General features: G+C 42.6%; 1 protein-coding gene and 1 non-coding gene across 2 annotated transcripts in view; both read right to left on the bottom strand.

Moving 5' to 3' along the window:
• Positions 1-13,253, bottom strand: part of LOC8026203 (transforming growth factor-beta-induced protein ig-h3-like) — a 137,659-nt gene that overhangs the window by 8,717 nt on the left and 115,689 nt on the right. The window lies entirely within an intron of this gene.
• On the bottom strand, positions 1,075-1,146 carry Trnah-gug. Its single transcript has one exon. It is a non-coding gene; the product is annotated as a tRNA-His (tRNA).

Raw genomic sequence — 13,253 nt, 5'->3', positions numbered from 1 at the left:
TGGGGAAGTTTTTTTAGTTTTTTCTCGATTGTCGTGAACCAGTCAGATTCGACCTATTGCTATATTACTCAAGCATCAAGGAGAATCTAGGGAATAATGTTCCACGCGCCGCACGTGCTGGTCTCAGCAGTAGAAAATTTTCTCAAGCAAAAAACTAAAACAAATTGCATCTTGCATGGGCGTTCGTCAACCCTTTATTTTGGTTATTTACTTTGAATCTTTTATACGGGGAAAGCGTGCGCGTGTGGCATGTGGAACACAAATGTCTGTATTCTCCTTGATGCTTCGGTAATATAGCAAATGGTCTATTGCCGAGTGTGTCGATTAGAAGATAATATAAATCAGAGAAAAATAATTTTGTTTTGTTTGACCATTCTCTTTTTTTTTTCTCAGTTCTTGATAATTAAACGTCGGCCTCACATCTGGGCCGTATAGCCGGGGTCCCACTCCTTATACATCATACAAAAGAGAGCATGCACTGCATACAGATTCAAACGCGAGTCACCGCGAGATCCGTGCTTCGAATGCCGCATGGCAAGGAGTTCTACGAGGAAACTTGGCACGGCGGCATTCGAATCCCGGATATTGTGGTGGCCTGTGTCTGCAGACTGTGTTTTGTAAGATTTATGAGCTGTGCGACCCCCGGATTTAGTATTCCTTTTGTCTTCGTACCAGTCGACGATAGAATGCCTCGAGAGTGAGAAACATATGCATAATAACATTTTCATCGACGTCAATACGTTGGAATTGTATGACAAATTTTAATAAACCTTACGGAGATGACCATCTGAACGGAATAATAATGGTACACACAACGAAGAAGGGAAATAAGCATACACATGGAATAAGCTTTGTTCGATACAGAGCATACCACTTGTACTGACCATTTCCGCAAGGATCGATAAGAACAAACTCAACTTCAGCCCGTTACAAACGTTAACAATACCATATAATTGGAATCTATCAGGTTCTCGTGTCTTATTGAGGGGAGGCACGTATAGAAAAATATTCGATCATGCGGCGGCTTGTGTAGTAATTCGAAAAAAAAAATAATTGGGAGTAAAAAAAAACTTCTGCCGTGACCAGGATTCGAACCTGGGTTATTGCGGCCACAACGCAAGGTACTAACCACTATACGATCACGGCTGTCTGGGGGACGGAGGTGGAGGAAACTTCTACCATTGAAAGACCTGCTCAGAAACTGGGTCGCTCTTTATTTTCGCGTCCGCTTGCTCCATTTTGTTTCTTGCTTTAATTCTCTCGTAGTGAAAACAGAATAAGAAAATCGTTTGTCTACTCAGTGGGCAACTTTCGCTACACAAAGCTGAGTTTCAGGAATGCACGATAGTATTCATTCTTTTGCAGGTTACTTTTGATAACCAAATGAAGGTTGTACGGCCCTTGGATTTTTACTTTAGAGATTTGTCCAGAAATATGACAGTTTTATATAATATTAAATAAATATCTCACTGTCACATAATATTGCCGGGTGTGACAGTGACAATATTTATTTCTTTACTTAATTTAGAATACTGCCAATCTTTCTAGGGATTATAGCAGGCATTGGGGTAAGATATAAATCACAAATATACAATTTGAAATGACCAAAAGTAAAAAAAAAAGGTTGCGCGCCTAATAAATAACATACCAAGTCTTAGGTTCACAAATTAGTTGGTCTTCAATGGCACCAATAAACATGTCAACACTTGCATAACTAAAAAAAACTGCATCAGTTTTGTTCCAATATCTTATAGCTGGAGGAGGAAGTGAGTATCTGAAACTGTTAATATTAAAGGGGGTACGGAAACGAAATTCTAGCGCCGATCTTTCTGCATAAATATGGGCTAGGGACAGGCACCACCTCGGAAATATCAATATCGCGGAGTAAAACACAGGAGAACTAATTTTAAACCTAATTAAACGATTTCAAATTCACATCTGGTGGATGGTGGGAAGTTCTCGTGACATCCCTTGTGGCATAGGAGCAGCGCCGTTCTGCGGCAATACGGCATGCCGGCAGAATTAGCCTAGGCCTGAACGCGTTTGCAAAGCCTTGGCGGTGAAAGCCAAAGCGTAAGTGGCCACAGTGAGCTCGTTCTCGTTGCGGCTCTTTGCACGACAAGACCCGAGCATGCTTCTGGCACGGCCGGTGTTAGTTGCTGCGAGTCGGGAGCTGCGAGCCGACGTTAAAAAAGATACGTTTGAACTACGAGAGTGTCAGCAAGAGCCACGCAAACACCTGTTCACACTCGGAGCGGACACGCGCGTTTGATCGAAGTGCTGAATTCGCTCTGTTAGACCGCGTTTCGGTAAGCTCTCCTGGTCCGATCTTTTACGACTGAAACTCGATACTGACATGACACTCGGCAAAGAAAGGTTGAACCGACATCGCGTAGCTCCCGCGAACTGCTATAGCTCGACAGTGACGTAGCGTCGTGTCAGAATAAAAATGGCATACTAACAACAAAGCGTACATAACGTGTTGCGAAGGTAATCTTTATGGCGTTTATTTGAGCTCAATATCACACAAAACAAGGAGATAGAATCGATGAGAGTCCCTTTTCGACGACAGCGTTCGTCACCGCTGTCTCGGAAAACAAGGAGATCGAGATGACAAGGGGAAAAGATTAACCTCTGAAATTTAGTTCAGGGATCAAACTATTCATCCAGGAAGGGTCCACAAGGGTCATGCGGCCATATTCCATTCAGCAGGCCAGTCGGTCATGGGCAGACGGTCTTGGCCAAGGACCGCCGGAGCAACGGTGCGCCGAGTCGGTGTTGCTGCTATGCCTTTTATATTCTGCCGAGCTCGCTTGGTCGAGGAATCGTGGCCGCTGTAGATCTTCTCGGGTGTTTGTGGATCCTGCGTTCTTGATCGTCGTCATCTGTTTCAACTACTCCTTCCCTTTTTTCTTGCTGGTTGAAGTCGGGACGCACGAGAAGAGCACGTAGAAAAATAAATGTCCGTTGGTCGTCGCTACCAAGTAACTGAGCGACGCTGTCGGCCATGTTGATTTGATCGTAAAAAGTGCGTAAGACAGCTGCCGAGCTATCGTAGGATTCTGTCGTAATCTGTGCAAAAGTTACGACAATTTCGTTTCGAGAATACGGGTTTTCTCTCAAATTTGTCGTACGCACTTTTTTCGTCGTAAGTTCGCTTTGAGAATCCGGCCTCAGAACTGGTTTTGTCAGTGGTGCCGTGGTTGCCGACTAGCCGTGGTGCAGCGTGCGTGCAGCCCTTGCACATCTCAAACAGCCACGTTGTCACAGGTCGTAAATCGTCGACGCGCCACCAAGTGGCAACGTTCGTAACCATAACATCCACGCCGTAGCCTTACCCGGCTGGCACAAGTGACGTCACGAATGCGCCCAATATCCCAAGACGCATCGCGCACTCCGATGGCTGATTTTTGAGCGCGCGCTCAATCGGGCCCCTCAGGGTGAAAAATATAGCCATCCTTTCAAAATACAAACGCGCGATTATGATTTACGGATATCTTTGATCATATTAAACCTATTTCTGACCATAACAGGCGTATTTCAACTTTCGCTTCAGTATCCCTTTAAAGGGATACTCAACGAGCGTATTGCTGTGCTTGTTTCTAGTGGTTCTTGCTTCCGAAAGCTTTACATACTTCGTTTTGTCAATTTAAATTAGTACTTTAAAAGAGTTACAAAAATTTCAATCGACCAATTTTTGCTCGATTAGCAATGGACACTAGTCAGGCTTTTCTGAGGAGCTCTGTTGGCGAGTCATGACGACCGTATTTGTGAAAAATATATCTTACAGCTTTCTTTGAATATAGATCGATGAATAAGTGGAATCAGTAAATTTTTTTATAAATTATATAAATTCAAATAAATGAAAAAAAATATTCAGGTCCTTCAGTAGCCTGATCAGCCGCAAATGGGTTGATATATCCATTCACGTACAAAAATTTGCAAAACAGTTAGTCAATAATCACTAGGTTAATCAGCAAATAAGCTGGTACTGCGTTGACACGTGTTTAGAGAATGCATGGTTTTCCTTAAAAACAAAATATGCTACTGTTGTGTTTCGCGACTGTTACAGACCTCCTGATTATAAATTGGGCTTTGTTTTAGCTTTTCATGATATACTTTGTGATTTGTCATTACGGTTTCTTGGCTGCTGCTTTATAATTTCCTGTGATTTTAATTACCCTTCTATAGATTGGTCTCAAAGTCAACCTTCTTGTCAGGGTAACATTGCTGAGTGTGAAAGTTTCATCGAGGCTTGCCTTGACTTCAACCTCTCGCAGCTTGTAACGATACCTACACGCTCCACTCCTTCGACCTCGGATATTCTTGACCTCATCTCGACTACACAACCCGACTTGTTTCATCCAATTACTCCCCTTCCAGGGTTATCTGATCACAACGTCCTGTTTGCGCAAATCACTCTCCCAGTAACAAGGAAGGAAACCATTCGGAAACCCATTAGAAGTTATGACCGGGCTAACTACGATAAAATAAACAGCGAAATGGCACTTTTTTTTAACAGGTTTTCTTGCATAACTTCGAAAGCCGCACATTGAGCAAAACAGGGAGCTATATAAAAATAAATTGAAATATCTTATTTATAAGCATATTCCTGTTATTTTCACGAAGACGTCAAATGTTTCTCGTGGTATGATGCAAGCCTGAGGCGCCTAGGGAATAAGAAAAAAACGTCTATTCAGGCGTGCCTAATGCCGTGACAGTTCCTCCGACTGGCATGCATACCATATGAGTGCAAAGCAGAATATAAGCAAAAAGTTGCCCTAACTAGAAATGTTTACTACCAAATCACTCTCCCTAATATGTTGCGTACAAACCGCAGAAACATTTTCAACAGTAATAAATCCTAAATCGGCTGATGCATTAAATCTTATTGATATATCAGGGCATTATTTATTTGACCTCGAAAGTGCTCGTGTTTTGAATTCTGCTTTTTCTGCAGTATTTTCATGTGAGAATACAGCCCTGCCTATTTTGGATACGTTTTTTTTTTTTTAACAGGATCAACTGAAAAGTGTAACGATTAATTCATCTGGTGTTGTAAAACTAATTGATAACTTGAAGGTTTCTTCTTCGAGTGGCGAGGACGAAATTAATTCGAAGGTTTTAATGAATACTAAAACAATTTCCAGTGTCATATTGTCCGCAATTTTTTCAAAATCTTTGCTTTCTCATCCAGTTCCTAGTGACTGGAAGGTCGTTAAAATTATCCGGTTATTTAAATCAGGTGACCGCAGCTCCCCCTTAATCTATCGGCCTATATCCATTACAAGCATAGCCTCAAATATTTTGAACATAGAGTACATTCGAACATCATTTGCTTTTTAAAGGGAAATCAATTAATTCTTAATTACCAGCATGGGTTCCGGAAGGGTCATTCCTGCGAGACTCAACTCGCAGGATTCATTCATGATATCCATCTTTCTATTGACTTCGGTTTCCAAATTGATGTTATTTTTCTTGATTTCGCCAAAGCGTTCGACCGGGTCCCACATAAGCGTCTGTTGCAAAAACTTACCCATCTGAAATTAGATAGTAACATCATCCTGTGGATCAAAGACTGGCTTTCTGATCGAAGTCAGTACACGGTCGTGAACTCTCAAGGTTCAACTTCTATTCCTGTGTCTTCGGGTGTTCCTCAAGGCTCCGTCCTTGGACCCTTGCTTTTCTTAATATATATTAAGGACTTACCTTCGTGTATTCCCTCCCGCATCCGTATTTTTGCGGACGACTCCGTTGTCTACAGGCAAATTTCTAGCGAAGAAGATAGCATGAAACTACAACATGACCTCACTAACCTATCATTGTGGTGCTCGACTGGGCTCATGAAGCTTAACCCTTCTAAATGCAAGCTCACATCATTTGTTAGAAAAAGACCTTTTTTTTTTCATAACTATTTTAGTGATTCTAACGTTGTTGAGTCTGTTTCCTCTTATAAATACTTAGGCGTTCACGTCGACTCGCATCTCTCCTGGAAGGTACATATTCGGTCACTGTTATCATCGTGCAATCGTTCTTTGGGCTACGAAGGAACATACACTTCGTTGTGCTCCTCCTCACTTAAATAAAACTGCGTACCTTTCATTGATTCGGCCGAAACTTGAGTACGCATAGAGCATCTGGGATCCTCACCAAGCATATTTGATCACTGAAATAGAAGCCTTCCAAAACCGTGTCGCGCGTTTCATTTTTTCTGACTAATCTCGACATTCCAGCGTCACCTTATTAAAACAGAAAGCCGACCTTCCAGAACTGGCCTTAAGACGCAAGCTTTCTTGCTTATGCCTTTTTCATCGCATTTACTATGCAGCATTTCTCAGTCAAGGCACCTTAATACAGTCGCATTTTGTTACACCTCGTCTTAATCACTCATGTAAGATTGACCGTTTTACCTGCCGCACTTCTTTTTTTTGCATTCTTTCTTTCCCAAAAAAAAGCAGTGTGGTGGAATGATCTAACAGAGCACATCGTCACCGAGACTAACCCTCATAGCTTTCGTTCTCTTATCAGCAGCCATTTAGGTATTGTATGACACGATTTCTTGTATGTTGGCAATACTGTGGAGGATTTTATTTTTTGTTGCTTGATTTACGATTTTTTATATGTTTGCAATGCTGTGCATGTTTTTATTTTATTATTTTTTGTGTGTTTCATATATGATGTACTTATCCCCCCCCCCTTATGTAATGACCTTCCCAGAAGGACCTTTAAGGTATTTCAATAAATAAATAAATATATAAATAAACTCACTTATTCAACATTCCTCCTCAAATAAAAAAAATAAAATTGATTATTCAATCAATTATATCAGGGGTCTCAAACTGATTTTAGCGTAGGTGCCAGACAGCCCACCCCCAAAATGTCGAGGTTCAGCGTAGAGGGAAAGGGGGGAGGGCGTAGGTCAGGGGGTTTTATTGATAAGGCGCCTCGCCCTCTCTACTTTTATTAAGTCGCACATTTGCAAGTGGCAGCATTAGCTTTGGTGTATATATAGGACTACTTTGGGCCCTTACCTGATGTGATAACAAGAATCAAAGAGACATTGCCCTGCTAACGTGTTGGAATTTTTATCGAAACATGTGAGGAAGCACGCTGCCGTTCCCGTTGCTTCGTGAATGAATCGACCTCAACATGTGTAAAATAATGTCTTTATGCGATAGCAGCTCCGTGAGAGACAACATGCATTTCAATGTTGATATGTTTTTGTTTTCAGGTGATAATCCCAGACCGGTAACTTTATATTTGGAAGTTGTTCCCGCTGGGCAAGAGTTCGTGCATCCGACAAACGTCCTTGAGCAAAGAGCGATCGCGCTTGCAGCCTGTATAGTAGCGCATTGGCATGCAGGTGATTAACATGACAAAAAGCTAGAAAGCACAAATTGAAAAGAAACACAAGGAAAATAATAAGAGAACATTATAAACTAGGTGGATACGTTAGAACAGCAGAGCCAAGTTTCGGGCAGAAATGAATCGGCGCCATGAGATCATTATGGCGCGTGCCATTTCTAGCGCTCGAGCTTAGCCTCCTCTATACTCACAAAGTCCGTAAGTTCGACGACATAGCCATAGAGTGCCAGTCGCAGATTTGGAGCGTGAGGATCTGGTAGCACGGAGCATTTCTCGAGGGCCCTGTTGTCAGCGCACAGCTATTGGAGCGGCGAGTACCAGAAACATGGTTTTCAAATCCGACGAGAAAAGAAGCGGTAACGCGGAGAACACGAGAAGCACGAGCGGACATTCCATCGATCGGAACAAGTGTGTTTCGGCGTCTTGGCGCAGCGGGGCGCCCGTTAGATGGCTCTCCTCTCATCCGTTGTTTTTCCGCTCTACCTTTTCACTTTCAGCGGCCGCGTTTCGTGGCGATCTGCCACGCTTTATCAGTATAGATGAGGCTGTATGACTTGAGACATGAGAACGGTGGCTTTCAGAGGGCCACGTGCGGCCCACGAGCCGCAAGTACAAAACCCTTGAGTTATCTAATAGGTCAGTAGCTGATCCAGTTCATTAAGCATTATTTAACAGGTCGGCCAGCCAACCAATCGATCAATACGTTTTTGCTAATCAACCAATCAGCCAATAAGTTAGAGAATTAAGCAACTATACCGGTCAAGTAAGTTATTAATCTGTTTATTGTTGATTTTGCTCACAATTTTTTATTAACTTTAAGAGACACTGATCTGACTCGTGTAAAGGGGACGCGTTTTCTTAGAGTACCCGCTAGTCGCTGCACAACTTTGACGTGAAACACAATCGTGGCTGTCCCTTTAATCTCAGTTTTTTGCAGAAAACTGTAACTAATCGGCGACTATTTCTGATGCGTTAACGCGCCCGTCACAAGATTTCATTGAAGAAGTTCTCAGGGAAGCGAGGAAACGGTACCCAGAAGCATAAAATAACTTTTGCCAAAAACCGACCCGCGACGCGTACCACGTCATGAAAGAACAAAAGCTCGAATAAAGGCCCGTTCACACCCTGAAGTCTCCTCAGGACCGTGTGCCTTGAAGGCTTTTCAAACCTTTCACGACGAGAGAATACACTGGCGCCACCTAGGGTGCCTACATGTTTCCGCACATGTAGGCACCCTAGCGCCACCTATCGCGTTGTGCCAGCGCCACCTATCGTGCCAGTGTGTTCTCTCGCCGTACATCACACTTCGACATTTTCATTTAAAATAAAAAAAGAAGTAAGCAAAAAGACGATGCTGCGACCAGGATTCGGACCTGGGTTATTGCGGCCACAACGCAAGGTACTAACCACCATACGATCACGGCTGTCCGGGGGACGGCGATGGGCGAGACTCGCGGCTACGCTCAGAATATCGGCGCTCTTTCTCGAACCGGTCGAGCCCTGGGACTGCGTAAAAATAGACTGAAGGTTTTGCGGCTATTTGCGAGATCTAATCTGCTTACCTTTCACGAGAAATTATCGCTCATAATATTGTCAGGAGTATTTCCAGCTCACAGTGAAGGGATGATCAAAAAGAAATTAGGAAAGGTATACGCACGTCGGATATGGGTTTCGTATTTAGTACTTTGTTGCACCAAACCCTTTTAAATCGGCGTGGTCGTCCCCGAAGGGCACGAACGATAGAGGGTGCAAGTATAACAGTGTGTTCTCTCATTGTTAGTGGTTACAAGCGAGCGCAATGCACTCGATTACACTCAAACGCAGAGGTGCGAATCAGCTTTCATTTGTCCATTCGAGTCACGTGAGATTGTGGGCTGGTGACGTTTGTCCGCCGCCATTTTCTTACCTAGGGTGGCGCGGATGTCGCTGGCCACGCTGTTGTTTCTCAACATCAAATCTGAGCCCCGGCGAAATTTTTATTGTTACACTGATTTGCCTCAAACTCGGTTTAACGCATTTGTACACACATCTGAACAAGGAACTCAAATTGCGAGTGACAATAATTTATTTCTTCGGCACAGTTTTTAGAGTTCCGAATTGGGTTGGAGGGATTCTATGGGAAACTGAAAACGTGATGTCAGACGTTCTAATCCAGGGTCATTACAGCTTGTGCCCGAAAAATAACAAGATGCTTTATGGTGCGAAATAAATGCTGGTTGAGCTCACGCCGGTAAAACAAAACAAAATGCGCAAAATACTGCTTTTCTAGACTGCCTACTCGACTTTTGCAAGTTATACAACGCTTGACGTCATCCCACTCGAGAGCGCGGAAAATTTTGAATGTTGTCTTTGGCATAACTTTCATTTGCCGCTTTCTGAATAACTACTTCTGAATTTAGAGATAGTAACTATCCATGCCGGGAAGTGCAAAGCCTGCGTGGTTATTCCGAAAATGTGCTTAGTTTGGGTAACTCAAGACAGCACAAGCTCTTGACATGGCGTGAGAAGATCAGCGATATTGTCTCGCTGTGATGTGGACTGTTTTAATTATTATAAAAGTAAATAAAAAAGGACGGAAAGCACTTTTTACGTTCCTCGCTTAGCACCTCAGTGGAGTCTGGTTATAAATGGAGGCACTGATCCGACGGAAAAACACTACTCAAAGTGACGTTACTTTGATTGCTGCTTTAGTGACTCTAATCGTGTCACTCGGAGAAAAAAACACCTGGGAAACTGGGACGTTTTTTGTAGGAGGGTATTTTATATACAGTTGTGTAACCAGTGCGCAATGAAATAACGATATTAAAGAGATAAGGTCCAAAACCATTTGAAGGAAAACTAAAAAGGTGATTTAACTGAGAGAAGTATTAAAAAAACATAAAATGGTAACAAATTGTTGAGACAAAAAACGTCATTCTTGTCCAGCTTGCGTGCATCGTAGCATTAATGGCATTATCACCATAATCTTAATATGTAGGCCGTTCACCCTTGTCGATGTTGGACTGGTGGCAGCTGATAAAGCCTGTTTGCTCTACTGATGTCTAACCCCTGGTTAGCTCAGTTGGTAGAGCGCTGCACTGGAAATGGAGAGGTCCTCTGTTCAATACCAGGACCACGTGGATTATTTCGGTCGCGCACCAGTCACCTAGCTGGGCTTGGAGATTTATGCTTGTCCTTTGTCCCCCTTGTTCCCCTTCTCCAGAGAATATTATCGTCATCCTTGTCCAGCTCGCTTGCACTTTTGCATGAATTGCATTCTCAACAACCAGCACGTTGCTCAGGTTTTCGCAACATAATTAATTTGAATTGTTAGATAAACGCTTTAATTTTGGAAATGCTACGTGAAGTTAGCTACACTTCTTAGGTGTATGTTAAGCACCGATTTGCGATGTGGCCAAACGCGTATTTTTTTCCCGGCGAGAAAGTTTTGTTAATTACGAAAATAAAACTATAGACGCTTTGCAGAAGCTGGGCATGGGCGCCACCATTATCGATCTTCTTTTTTTTTGTTTTCTCTTATTCCGTTCACTTGGCTTTATTAATTACCACAACAGGAGGGGTTACTGCCATTCTATGTCATCCTTTGTCCTTTTCCGCAGCATATTCCTTTGTGGAGGCTCGGTAACGCCCGGTTCTGTAACTTGGTTTCTCGGTAAGAGGTCAGGAATGGCAGCTGTAATCTGGAGAGTGCGCAAAACGTCTATAGAACAGATAAAACGAAAATAGTTGGTGTGACCAGGTTTCGAACTTTAGTTATTGCGGTCACAACAACGCAAGGTACTAACCACTATGCGATCACGACTATCAGGGGAATGGAGGTAGAGAGAACTCGTGCCATTGAAAAGAACGCGACTTGGGAACTGGGGAAGTTTTTTAGTTTTTTCTTGATTGTCGTGAACCAGTCAGATACGGAGAGAATACAGAATTGCCGAGTGCGCCGATTAGAAGATAATATAAATCAGAGAAAAAGAATTCTGTTTTCTTTTATCCTCATATTTTTTCCCCAGTTCTTGATAATTAAACGCCGGCCTCACACCTGGGCCGTTAAGCCAGGGTCACATCATGCAAAAGAGAATATGCACTGCATGCAGATACGAATGCGACTCACCGCGAGATCCGTGCTTCGAATGCCACATGGCAATGGGTTCAAGGATTTGGTACGTGGCATTCGAACCACGGATATTGCGGTAACTCGTGTTTGTACATTGTGAGATTTATGAGCAGTGTGACCCCGGATTTAGTTTTCCCTTTGTCTTCGTACCAGCCGACGAGAGAATACCTCGAGAGTGAGAAACATGTGCATAATAACATTTTCATTGACGTTGATTGAATTGGCAAATGCTGACATAGCGTTTCGAACGGAGACTTAATTACGTCCAGAAATAAAAGATATAGAAAAGTTCCTTCGAAAAAAAACCTGAGTTTCGCATTGTTTAGGTGTGATAGAGACGAAAGAAGGGGTGGGGTGTTGGGCGTTCTTATCGCCGTAAAAAACACAGCATCTTGTAATCGAGTAGCAGTGCCGTCATCTTTGGAAATGGTTTTAGTATTTGAATCATCCCGATCTCATCAGGCCTTACTAGGAGTTTGCTATAGACCGCCACATTATTCGCATGATTTTGTTACGGAACTTCATGACGCACTTTTTTTTTCTTTCTGAAAAGTTTCCGAGAGCTAGTATGACACTTGCTGGTGATTTCAATTATCCGCATATTGACCGACTTTCTTTGTCGTCACGATGTGCTACGTCACGTGCATTCATTGACACATGTTTCACCTTCAACTTAGTTCAAATGATAAACCAACCAGCCAGGATTCCAGGTTCTTCTTGCAGCGCCCTTGATCTATGCCTATCGTCTCATCCCAGCAACATCAACAGCATCTCCTATCTTCCGGGGCTGAGTGATCACTTAGGAATACATTTTTCGCTAGAACTCCCTACATCCCGAAAGTCTGCATATCATACATACATCATGGATTATAACAAAGCAAACTATCAGGCAATAAACGAGGGCTTAGAATCGTTTTACTGTTCGTTTATGTCCATTTGGACCAGAACTCAATTAATGAGATCTGGGGCCGCTTTCAAAATATGTCTTCACTTTGCAATTCCTACGTACCACGAGTATGAATACGACCAGATAACGTCAATCCATGGTTCACGAAAGCAATTAGTCGTATGAACAACAACAACAAAAAAATGACTATTTAAGAAAGCAAAATCATCGCCTTTGGGATAAATATGCAAGTCATGCGTAAATATATAAAAATGCCGTCGCGCAAGCAAAACTGAAGTTTTTTGAACACGACTTGAAGAATATTCTTACAAACAACCTAAAAATTTTTTTGAAAATTATAAACCCGACGCGTTCGTTGACGACGGTGTGAAATTTGAGGATGAAGAGAGCGCACAAGAGTTTAACACATTTTTTAATTCAGTATTCACACCAAGAGGATCTTGACACCATACCTAACCTGGACACATTGGACCATGCACCAATGAACTCAATCGATATTTCGTATCCCGGCATCATGAAAACAATTGAAAATCTAAAAAATTCTTCTAGCGCTGGCGATAATTTGATAAACTCAAAGATTTTGAAAAATACAATGCAAACAGTGGCTCATTACTTGTGCAAAATATTTAGCCGGTCATTAAGTTCGGGGAGGCTACCGGATGACTGGAAAGTAAGAAAATACTGGCGATTCACAAAACGGGGGACCGGAACCAAATAGCCAAGTATCGCCCCATATCAATCACCAGTGTTCCTTGCAAGCTTCTCGAGCACATCATATATTCGAACGTAATTAACTACTTGGAATCTAATAACTTGCTATGTTCGAACCAGCATGGGTTCCGCAAAACGTTTTTCTGTGAAACCCAGCTG

The sequence above is a fragment of the Ixodes scapularis genome, unplaced genomic scaffold (genome assembly GCF_016920785.2).
Source record: "Ixodes scapularis isolate PalLabHiFi unplaced genomic scaffold, ASM1692078v2 PGA_scaffold48__2_contigs__length_671460, whole genome shotgun sequence".
NCBI lineage: Eukaryota > Metazoa > Arthropoda > Arachnida > Ixodida > Ixodidae > Ixodes > Ixodes scapularis.
This window is presented reverse-complemented; position numbering and strand designations above follow the sequence as displayed.